The following is a 12,532-nucleotide window of genomic DNA, read 5'->3' on the forward strand; positions in this document are numbered from 1 at the left end:
CTCCCTCCCCCACCAGGGTAGCAGTAGCAGCCCAGGGCTCAGGGGATATTTAGAGGGTCCAGGGCTCCCCAGCTTCCACTGTCCCGGTCCTTTAAATAGCCACAGGAGCCCTAGGGAAGCGGTGGGACTCCAGTGGTTATTTAAAGGGCTGAGGCAGTAGAAGCAACGGGAGACCTGGACTTTTTAAATAGCCCCAGAGCCCTACAGCCCTACTCCAGGGCTCCAGCAGTGGGGCTCTGGTGGCAATTTAAAGGGCCTGTGAACTGCACAACCTGGGTTAAAATTTCACATTGATGACAAGTGAAATAATTGTGATGCTCTCAAGCCTGGAGGCAAAGCTCATTGCAAACAATGGAAGGATTCCCATCGCCTGTTTTGGTCCTTTAGCCCTTAGCAGATATTCCCATCTCAGAAATGGTGCATAGGCTTGATACAACAGGCAGATTCTGCTTTAAAGCAAGAAACAGGGCTACAACTAGATATGGGGTGTGGGCTTTATTCTGAGCTACCTTGAATTCCTCTGACTCCAGGCAGGTGGGAGTGGACACTGTGATAACAGCAGGTGCCCCCTCAATGTCTGTTAGTAGCACATGAGTGCAAATGAAAGGGAAGACGAGTAAGCTCTGCTCTGCTCTGCTCTGTTGTTGTAGATTTTTAAAATGTCAGGACTTAATTATGCCACAGGTCTATAAATTCTGGAAACACGTTAATGCTCCCATGATTAAAATTATAGAGGGCATAATTGAAAAAGCATAAACACAACTGAAGAATTCCTAATTCTAGTTTGCTTTGAGGTGTTAATTTCCTCCTCAATGAATGTGTAATTTTTTGGAACCAGTAAAAAGGGGGCTGTTCTACCGGTGCGTGGCTGGAGGTGGAATGAGGGGATTATCATAAACACACTCAGACAATACAAAAGGAAGCCTCAGCATCCATGACGCCATTTCAGATGCCTGTCCTCCCTCTGCAGCACATCTTGAGAGCAAAGGGGAGAGTTGGTGGAGAGATGACGAATGAGAAAGGGCTGATTTAATTAAAAGGTGATACCGTACCAGTAAGAAAATAAAGAGGGGAGAAAATAGGGTAATGCGCAGAAGGTGCAAGCAGAAAAGGCAATATCATGAGCGCTGAAGAAAGAGAACAAAAGGCAATGGATATGGGGGGAGGGCCGCTGGATCAGCCAGGAATGAAGCTGGGTGTGACTTCCCTCAGTGCCAGCCAGCACACATCCCTGAGCAGCTGGAGAAGTTGATATTGGTGCAAGATGCTGTTTCCCTCAAAAGGGTGAATATTCTGTCCTGAGTTCTCCCTTGTGCCAAAATAGGCTGGACGTGGCGGGGCCACAATCAAGCACTGGGAGCCAAGTCCAGCTTCCTGCTTTTGAAGTCGCCCTAGCCTTGGTGCGTGTTAGACCAGACCGTGAATGCCTATATGCCAGTTGAGAATTGGCAGAGTGCAGGCATGCACTGTCCTGCCCTCAGCGGTCCTTCTTTGACCCCTGGCACACCCACTCCTGCTGGTGTGTAGGAGCCAGCTACACTAGCTGAGAGCTCCCTACTGCAGGGGAATTCATAGCTGGCCATCTGGAGTGAAATGGCAGGGTAATTTTGCACTGTCTGGACAGTGCAAAATGGTCCAAAAGGGGTAGGTAATCTAGCTTGATGTTCTCCGCATTCCTAGCCCCCACACATCCTGGGAAAAAGTGACTGGGATCAGTAAGCCTACAGGATATTTTACCACGGCCTGCCAAGGGATTATGCAATTGCAGGCCTTTGACATCATCTGCCTGCTCCTGATCTAGTTACCAAATGGTGAGAGTCCGTATCTTCTTTATAGCTTTGCCCTTTTCAGAAATGTGGCTTATGCTGAGCAGTGTCGATAAAGGGGCATGGGATTCAGTGGGCTGTGGAGATGGAACTCCTTCCCTCTCCCAGGTGGTCCCTGCCACTCGGTTTTGAAGCATGTTGATGGGACAATTGTGGGCAGTAGCTTACAATATATCTGGCCATGATGTACCTCTTCTGTGGGTAGAAACCTTCAGTGTATTATGTTATCAATCTCATGCTTTTCTCGGGCATTAAGTTAAGTAAATTCTTGTAAAATAGTAAATGCTTTTTCACGCAGCTCCAACTCTGTACAGTGGAGAGGGGAAGGAGGAGTGGGAGTTCTTAAATACAGACCAGATTCTCGGCTGCTATAACGCTGCGTTGTTTAACTGAAGCCATTGGAGCTACTCCAGTTTACGTTGGCTGACGATAGGGCTCTATGTATCCATACCTTTGCCTATCCCACTGTTTTTATGAAGAGGATTGAAGAGCTTAGGTGCGGCAGCCCCAGAATCGTGCCCCATCTCTCAAAATACAACCAGGGCCCTTTCTTGTCCTGTGCCTTGCTTAAAGAACAACACGGCTCCTGTTGTCCTTGAAACTTACTTCTTGTCTTGAAAGAAACCACTGAGCATGCCGACAAGACCCCGGTCAGTGACACCTGCCTAATGCTAAGTGACAGTAACAGTTTTTCTTTGCTTTTGTTTATTTGTTTTTGCAGATTAAACAGATGGCAGGTGGTTCAGGAGGGAGAAAACACCTCTGAAGCCACTTACATTAGCTCCTGTCATAGTGAAAGCCATATCTGTCTGCAGTCATTATCTTTAATCTGCCAGCATGGAACAACATTGAACTGGAGAGATAGGGACCAAGCTTTCTACTGGGGAATATCAGCTATTATATCTAATTTGTGTTGCAAGCCAGGTCAGGCTTATGGATAAGCCTGCTAAAACAAAGGAGTGTACAGTTTTGAAATGCCCTCTGTTGGGTTTCTTTCCAGGCAGATTAAATACAGACGAGTAAGCAATTTAAATAACGATGCATATATAATCCACGTAAAATAAATATGTTCATAGCTTCCTGCTCAGTCTCCCAACCAGGTTCCTTTCTGAAACCAGCTCATGTTTTCTGGATTTAGATTTTTCTTTGCCATCCACAGACATTACCCTAGTTACAAGGTCTTCCAAACACAATTTGGAAATGTTGCGGTTGTAAAGTTCTGACTATAACTATCCACCCTGGTGAGAGCTCAATCACCAGCTATTGTAAAAATTAGTGATAAGTAAAACACAAGAGATTTGGAGGATTGCTTTAAGAACCCAAATACGTGAATGTTTGTTCAGACCCACAGAGTCTGCCAAACGACACTGGGGATGTCATAAAGAGGGGAATGCTTTCCTTGTGAGGTTTCCAATACTTCTTGCTTCCATTTGGGTTGGGAATGCAGCCTTTCCCATGGTGGGTCATTAGTTCCACTGCCTGTCCTCACTGGAACCAGAGGGTGCCAATTTGTTGTACCTCTCACAAGAGAAAGAAAAAAGGGAGCATCTGAACTTCCTTAATTCATAAAAAATGTTCAGGGTTTGGGTTTTAGCTTTAGCTGCATGCCATTTTTTTTTTTTAATCTGAACCCATCTCTGGAAACAGTGGAACAATAAAATATCCCATAAAAGCAACAGACCATGTCAAGAAGTATGGCTCGATCAAATGCACACACTTCATGGGACAATTTTGAAGGTCATTGATCCTGCTGCTCATGATGCACAGAAGGCATCTATCTGCTACATTTAGGTATGATTACTCACATAATGCAGTTAATGTTGTTTGGAGGAAAATACCAGTCAGCTATTACTTGTATAGAGAGACAATTTAAGAAAGAGACCGAGCCCTGGCATGTTTTAACTGTGATATTTGGCAAGTTCTCCCATAAGTAGCTACTGCTGGTTATGTTGCCAGGGTTCTAAGGAGAGCCGCCTTCATAGTGGTGTGGTGGATGAGCAACACATAGGCAAAAAGAACAGGAGTACTTGTGGCACCTTAGAGACTAACAAATTTATTTCAGCATGAGTTTTCGTGAGCTGCAGCTCACTTCTTCGGATGCATAGAATGCTACGCGTCTGAAGAAGTGAGCTGTAGCTCACGAAAGCTCATGCTGAAATAAATGTATTAGTCTCTAAGGTATCACAAGTACTCCTGTTCTTTTTGCAGATGCAGACTAACATGGCTGCTACTCTGAAACACATAGGCAGACTGTTCCAGGTGGATTTTGTGGAAGTCACAAAATTGTTGTGACTCTGGAATGTCTCCAGAACGTTTTGTCTCCCTGCCTGTGAAAGACCATGCAGTCATTATTTGCCCTCCCTTCATCTCCCTGTGGAATATACCCTTGAATAATGTCCAGGAGAAGTTGCACAATCCCACTATATTCCAGCATTTACCTGCTGGTTTTATTGTTAGTGAGTATTGCTCGGTGTACTCAGTCTAGAAGACTCCCAGCTGCGTTAGAGAGGCAGTGTTCTCTGGTAGTTGGGCCTGGGATATAGGGACTGAGAATATTGGGTTCCTTTTCAAATTCCATCAGTGATATACTGTGTGATCTTAGGTAAATCACTCGTAACTATAACTTCCCTGTGCCTGACTTTACCCATCCATATAATGGGGATAATACCTACTGTGCCTGGCAGAAGTGCGACGATTAATTAGCGTGTGTTCTTTTTCTATTCAGGTTCTCTTACTGTCTCGTGACCCTGGTATGCAAGCATCTGGAGATCATTGATGAAGGGCAAATTATCACTTTTATTGTAAACACAGAACAGGTAGTTTTTGACAGATTCCTGCATTTTAGAGAGACAAGGTAGGTGAGGTCATATCTTTTATTGGAGGAACCTGTGTTGGTGAAGGAGACAAAGTTTCAAGCTTACACAGTGCTCTTCTTCAGGTCTGGGAAAGATACTCTGAGTGTCACCGCTAAATACAAGGGTGGAACAGATAAAGAGTTACCACAATGATACTCAGACCTCAGTAGCTCAGGAGTCAAATTAGTGATCAATATTGCCCAAAAGAGCGACAGTCATGTGAATTCACTGTTTCATTTACTCCGGCCAATCTAATCTAAATTATTCTTACAGCAGACTGACTGACCAAATATTCTACAATTGGTTAATAACATACTAAAAGCATCCCAATTGGTTAATAACTTAGACTGATTAATAATTAAATAGCACAATGTTTTAATATAAAGAGCTGCAGGAGACAATATAAAGAGCTACTTGGGGCTCCAAGCCTCGCTCCCAGTATCACTGAGTTTACATGTTGCAAGAGACCATTCAAGGTGAAGTGGACAGTTAACACCTCGCTGTAGGTCAGTGGTTACAAATTGTAGTAATGAGCCCTAAATCCAGTCTCTTTATTAAATCAGTGATTTTTGATGTCTAGCAAAGTTATGAATTTAGGTTTTCAAGCTCGTCTTTTTAAGGTGTTGTGGAGGTTTCCACTAAGGATGGGGACTGAAAGGTCAGATATCTCAGTCTTCTGCTTGGGCAAAACGCTTCCTTTTACATCCCCCTGGCCCTGTACCACCCCTGTAATAACCTGCTGCCACAGTGTGTATTTTGGTGCCAAAAGAAAATTAATGCTGCTGTATTTTTTACGTGGAAATGTTTTCTGAAGGTAAACTTTACTCAAACACAATATATAGTCTATGGCTTGATCCAAAGCCCATTGTGTAGTCTATAGGAGTCTTTCCATTGATTTTAAGAGGCTGAAGATCAGGCCCTAAATCACCAAAGGTATCATCAGGGCAGGAAGCTAGAGCCCAGCATCCACCTCCTGGGAGCGGGGGCGGGATTTTAGTTTATTAATATATGTATATCTATCTGAGATCCTTGCATTAAAGGTTCTCTGGAAAGGCAGCATATTATGGGTCAAATTTTAAAATTACTACCCTTTAGAGGCATAAATTACACCTGCACAATGTGCAGGCATACTTTGTATCCACAAACAGACTGCAAGTGGAAATCTGAATGCCTGAGCCTCTAGCTATCTAATTACAGGTATAGCTAGAGAAGCAAGTACTTGGGAGTTGCACCCACAGTTTGGTTGTTGGCTTACATTTTGCAGATGCAATTTATGTTTAGAAAAGTAAGTTCTTGCTTCCAGCTTTTTTACTCTCATGCATTTAATTCTTGTAGGTTTTTAATGGAAAAAATGCTATCCTTTCTATAGGTTTATTAACCATCCTATAGAATTTATTTCTGTAAAGTTGCATGCAATGGTTAAAAAGCACACTGCAGGACGGATATAATTTGTTACTGAAATCTGTTGGATTTTAGAGTAAATTCTATATAACCCTGCCACATTCTTACAGAATCCAGTTGGTTTTATCCCGTTACATTCCATCAGACTTTCTACAAGGGGAAAATGTACACCTATGTGTTAAATTGTTAATGGCTTTGCAATCAAATTTACATAGCCTGGATCCCATAACCCTAACCTTTGTTTTAGTACAAAGCTGCCAAAAGGTTTGCTTTTTGCGGGCTCAGTTATTTGTTTACCTCGTCCCCTGTGCCAGAACCCAGGATTTTATATGTTCTTTAGAAAACCAAAATAAAGATACAGGGCAGAATTTTCAAACACTGGGGCCTTAATCTCCTATCCAAATCAATACTTAATCATGAAATAGGCATGTATATGTTTAAGTGCCAGTCTGAGTATTTATATGCGAGTTTGGACATCACATAAAAGCCCCGTTATTTTGAAAGTTGGGCCACAGTAGCAGAGTAAAAAAGGCTCAACCAAACTTAATGTCAGGAGTTAAATGGAAAACAAAGCATCAATAACAAGATTTGTGCAAACTAATACACAAATAGCTGCTACCTAGACACCTTGATTTCTCTGTCAGATTGCAGCAGGGTCATATTTTTTCTGGTGTTTTTTTTTTTTTTGGCTATTATAAATACTGCAGAGTTTGGAATCTGAGCTGACATACTTAAGCAGTAGCAGGGCAAAATGATTTTAAGGTACAATTATCTGATGGGCAGGCCTATTACCTGATGATCTATGTTCCATATCTGTCTACAGCCACTTTAACTACACTTTACCACGTGAAATCAACAGTAGATGTTGAGTCATTTCATGGTGCTTCTTGAAGATACCTATGAGCAAATGTTCTAAGCATACCACAAACCAAAATGCCTTTTCAGTTCTCTTACCTTAAGGGGACCTTAAGAGGAAGGTTCACTAAAAGTTTGTATATTTCAAACAAAAGGACAGAGTTTAGTTCCTGGCCCATTGTGTGCAATCTCATGAATGTTTGATGCCTTCCTCACAAAAGCGGCTCTTCAGTGAGCACTACTGCTGCTTCACTGCTACCAACTGGATGAGTCTTTGATTTCTGATAGCATTCCCAGGAGTACCGTAATTATGATGTCCACAGAATGGAGACAACAAAGATGAAGACAATGCTTCCTGCACGGGCATTTCAGCTGGCCCTAATGATGCCATTGTCCATTAGTGCCTGGTGAAATATGGGGATGGGGAGAGGGAGTGTAGTGATGTGGGGATCTGTCCACTGTGAGGTGACAGACACCATCATCCTCTTTCTTATAGCCCACTAAACAGATGTTTGGATGGTAATGACTTCTGCATACTGGTAATTTGGACCACAGCTAGAGGTGAAAGTTTCCAGATTATTTTGCCAATCCTGGGCTCATTCTATCCATCCCAGAATAAAAAAAAAAAAAATCCCTACTGAAGTCAGGATTGCAGAATCGGCTGTGTCTACTGCCACCTTTCTTGTCTTGTCCCCTATGGGGAATAATGTTGTTGGAGATAATAAACAGGTGACAGCAATATGCAGCTTTACCTCAGTGGAGAATCCAGCTGGGGAAGACCCTGATTGTTAAAGGGCTCGTCCCTCAAACTTGCTGCCCCACTGGCGTTGGCCACTCGATGGTTACCAGGTGCATTCTGGGGATTTTTACCTTTCAGGGAAGCAGTAAGAGTTAGGACACCAGAGTCGATGGACAAGTGTTCTGATGCTGTTTGGCAGGTGTTCTGTGACAGCTATTTCCTTTCACCCAATGCTCATCCCAAATCTATCAGAGCCAGACTCAAGCCCCTGTGAATGGCTCTCTTTTTGGACAACTGCTTCCCCAGCTCGGCTCCCCAGTTGTTCTGCATACAATGTGGAAAGAAAGCTAGAGCAGGGAAAGAAGCTTGCCAGAGTGCTAGAGTCCAGAGATCTCACAGTAGTGGGCAAACAAGGCTGTGATTTGGAATGACGATCATACATTCTCATGCTTGCACATCGACTGGAGAACACGTTGTTTAAAAGATTACCTTGTAGATGATGATAAGAGCACATTTTCTCCCTCTGCACACAGTGTTTATACTGTGGCAACCATAATGGCTGGTGCTTTTATCAGTGATTTAGAACAGAGCTGTCCAAAACTTTAAATCGCTTCTATTAAAGTAAAGTAATGTGGTTTTATCTGTATAAAACCTGTAAAATTTATCAAGAAATCCAATTTCCCCCCCCCCCCTTTTAATGAAAGACCTTGCAGTTACACAGCAGCGCAGTTTCGCCTCCCAAAAAGTCAGTCCCTTAACTAATGTGCCATGTCTGACAAGCCTCAGGGAGCTCTTTTTGGAGAGCAGAGCTTTTGTAGTGTTTGGAAGAACATGTTTTCCCATTGCTTGTTGGGCTTATGAAGATGTCTGGTGGATGAGAATTGGTTGCTCTATGAACAGTGTTGGTTGATACTGACTGAGAACAATGACTATGGTGTGTTTTATTGTCCACCTGGTAACCTGACTAAGAGCCAGTAAATTTCCTGGGGGAGATTTCCTTATGGACTCCTCACCTTCTTCCCTGTAGTCCTCTTTCTAAGAGAAACACACTTTCCTTCCTTATCCTGTATTCTTCATCCAGTCTGTGAACTCGTTAGATCAGACAAGCTGCAAACAGTTGGCCCTGCTTAGTCCTAGGACAGGGGGAACCTCCAAGGAATAATCTGGTGCTGCAATGTTTTTGGTGAGTCAGCAAGTGCAGCTCTTTCCACGAGTCAACACTGCAATAGTGGCATTACTTAGTTCTCATATAACACATTCTATCAGTAGACCTCCCAGCACTTCGCAAAGCAGGTCAGGTTTATCACCTGCATTTTACGGATGGGTAAACTGAGGCACGGAGAGGTGATGTCACTTTTCCATGGTCACCCAGGAGGCAAGTGGCAGAGCCAGGAATAGAATCTAAGAAATAGGTCTCCTGAGTGCCAGTCCTTTGTTTTCTCTGCAAGACTACACTACTTGCTGTGGACTAGTGCCTTGCCACAGAGCTGGCAGGGCATTGTGCAGCTTGGAGGTGTCATCTACTACATCTCCTGAGTGAAGCAAAGTGGCATAACTGTGTTTGATTTGTGGTATAAACCCAGATGTGCTGACCAGATTCCAGTGTGGGTGGTTACATAGTCAACCTAAAATTCTCACAGTAGTTTCATTTGGATACAAGATAGCTATTTATGTCCTCTCATTCTGTGCCAGCAGTGATTGCATTTGAGTGGTAGTTGAAGTGATTTGCAAAGTTCATTGAAGATTAAAGGTGCTGCATTACCTTCCACTCACCCCAAAAGATACGGAGCGGACCAAGCCAGCAGAGGACATTGTTACCCAGCACATCATCTTGCAGCAGAAGGCCCAATAAGGTGCAGAGAACATGGAAGGGAAGTAACATTTAGAGTACGTCTACACAGCCGGTGGAAGTAAGTCTTCCAGCTCAGGTCGACAGAGCTAGCTAATGCTCTAAAAATAGCTGTGTAGACAGCTCTTTGAAGTGGCAGCTGAGGCCCTGAAGTCCAGGAAGAGGGGTTGGCTTCAGAGCCTGAGCTACAACTTCAAAGCACTGTGTACACAACTATTTTTAGAGCAGTAACGCAAGCCCTGCTGGCCTCAAGATGGGCTAGGAGACTTGCTGCCCGTGGGCTGTGTAGATGCATTCTCAGAGGCTAGAGGGGGTGGAGTTCTGTGACGAGCCAGATTTATGTATGAGCAGGAGCAGCAGGTTGTGGAAGGAAGACCAGGCAACATGCAGTCTGATAGCCAGGCAAGGAAGGAGCCTGCTTCTGAGAGGGGATCAGCAGGCATGAGGCACAAGACAATGGCACATGGCATAAGGACAATGCAGAGGAGCCCCACCACGGTCTTGGATAAAATCAATAAGCTGTGGCACAGAAGGGACAGACGTTTGGTCTGCAGGCTGGCACATGCTTTGCCTCCACGACGGGGTGGACTGAAGGGAGTTTCAGACACTAACCCGTAGAGCACCATGGCACACAGGTACCTTATATCCCACTACTGGACTCTGCCATCATGGTCTGGTTAAGAACTATTGAGTCCATCTCTTATTGTAACTGTTCAAACTATTGCGCACCCTTTGTGTCACCCTTCATTTTGCTCTTTGTAGGGGAATAATCCTGTGTTGCTCATTCAGAATGGGAGTGTGTTGAGGGGGTGCATGAAGGTTCTTGGAGTATGTATGGCATGTGGCTCTGAGCAGAGATGACAGTACCTGCCAATACTGGGGGAGGGGGGCGGAGTGAGGGCAGCAGCTTCAGCAGATGTTAGTGAGTATGCTCAATTGTTTGAACATGTTCAGTACAAGCCAAGCAGCAAATCTGGGAAAGCACATGACCCTTTGTACCTCCTTCCCCCGCCCACCACACACGTTGACTCTGCCTCTGAGTTGTTTTCCACCTGGAGTGCTAGCGAACACTGGGTTGGTGTACCACAGCATTCACACTGATAACTGTAGTGCTATATATATGTGTCATTCATAGTCTCTGTGATCATCTCCTACCAAGTCCATTATTAGGACCCTTTTCCATAGCTTTTCAGCATTTGTCTGAGGGCTCTCTTTCCCATGGGAGTGGTGCTAAGTATCCCCAGAAGTTAGTTGGTGATTAATCTAAATGTGCAGATTAGCTGTTTGATCTCTCTGGCCTGCTTTATTGGTCCCCCCCCACCTCTGTTTCCTGTGGATGTGCTGATGCATGTTAAAAGTTTTTCAGACCAATCTTTCTGCAACAATAACCCTCTGAAAGCCACTGGAATGATGCTGGCTGTTTCTAATCTTTGCATCAATCTCTCCTGTCTAACTAGACAAAGAGCTATTCTCATGTAGACAGGTGAGGGCAGCATATGTGAATACCCCGACAAAAAGTGAAATGACTGCAGTGGTATCTCATTCTTTGTCAAATAAGTGAGTAGTATTAAGGAGTCACTATGCCTGTCACAGTTGTAGCAGTGCTGAACTTAAGGCTTTGTTAACTGTTTGTGACAGAAAACAAAGCCAAGTGTATCTGGATGCTGTACAATCCTACTTGGGTCTGCAAAATTATGCTAGAAGCATCAAGAATTGCTGCAAGGTATCACTGAGATCAAGAGATTAATGGGATACAAATTGGGATTAGACTTATATATATAGAAAGAATATCCAGAATTGCTTTAATATTCAAACAAAGTGTTGCAAGGGATAGAAACCCACATCATTGGAGTGGAGTCATTGTGGATAATTCTCTGATGACGTCCACGCAGTGTGCAGCAGTGGTCAAAAAAGCAAACAGGATGTTCGGAATCATTAAAAAGGGGATATAGAATGAGACAGAGAATATTTTATTGTCCTTATATAAATCCATGGTACGCCCACATCTTGAATACTGTGTATAGATGTGGTCTCCTCATCTCAAAAAAGATATATTGGCATTAGAAAAGGTTCAGAGAAGGGCAACTAAAATGATTAGGGATTTGGAATGGGTCCTATATGAGGAGAGATTAAGGAGGCTAGGACTTTTCAGCTGGGAAAAGAGGAGACTAAGGGGGGATATGATAGAGGTATATAAAATCATGAGTGATGTGGAGAAAGTGAATAAGGAGAAGTTATTTACTTGTTCCCATAATATAAGAACTAGCGGCACCAAATGAAATTTAATGGGCAGCAGGTTTAAAACAAATAAAAGAAGTTCTTCTTCACACAGTGCACAGTCAACTTGTGGAACTCCTTGCCTGAGGAGGTTGTGAAGGCTAGGACTAAACAGGGTTTAAAGAGAACTGGATATAATTCATGGAGGTTAAGTGCATTAATGGCTATTAGCCAGGGATGGGTAAGGAATGGTGTCCCTAGCCTCTGTTTGTCAGAGTGTAGTGATGGATGTCAGGAGAGAGATCACTTGATCGTTACCTGTTAGGTTCACTCCCTCTGGGGCACCTGACATTGGCCACTGTTGGTAGACAGGATACTGGGCTGGATGGACCTTTGGTCTGACCCAGTACGGCCATTCTTATGTTCTTTTGTGCTTCAATGTGAATGCCAATTTTAGCTATTTGGGGGGTTAGGAGGAGACTCTTAATGGAGGAATTAATGTGAGAGCCTTTCTCCTATTGTTTCAGAAGTTCTGCTCCAGGAGAGAACCTAAAAGAACAGAGGTAGCAGCAAATATATAATATACACAAGTACATATCATGCCAAATTATGAATCTGTTATTCTATTCAAACTAGTTCATACATCCTTAGCATAAATTGTTTAAAAAAACATTCATCACCATCACTTTCAACCACCACCATCTCATTTGATGCATAGTGGGATGAAAGTCCTGGGTACCTCCTACCGTACAATTCTATCTTGTGAATTCCCCTAATGCATCTCTCTACC

The 12,532-nt window shown here is 43.5% G+C and overlaps 1 protein-coding gene across 5 annotated transcripts in view; it reads left to right on the forward strand.

Moving 5' to 3' along the window:
- Positions 1-12,532, forward strand: part of PTPRT (protein tyrosine phosphatase receptor type T) — a 715,857-nt gene that overhangs the window by 545,986 nt on the left and 157,339 nt on the right. The gene's annotated exons all lie outside the window — the stretch shown is intronic.

This window comes from Chelonoidis abingdonii, chromosome 14, assembly GCF_003597395.2.
Source record: "Chelonoidis abingdonii isolate Lonesome George chromosome 14, CheloAbing_2.0, whole genome shotgun sequence".
Classification (NCBI taxonomy): domain Eukaryota; kingdom Metazoa; phylum Chordata; order Testudines; family Testudinidae; genus Chelonoidis; species Chelonoidis abingdonii.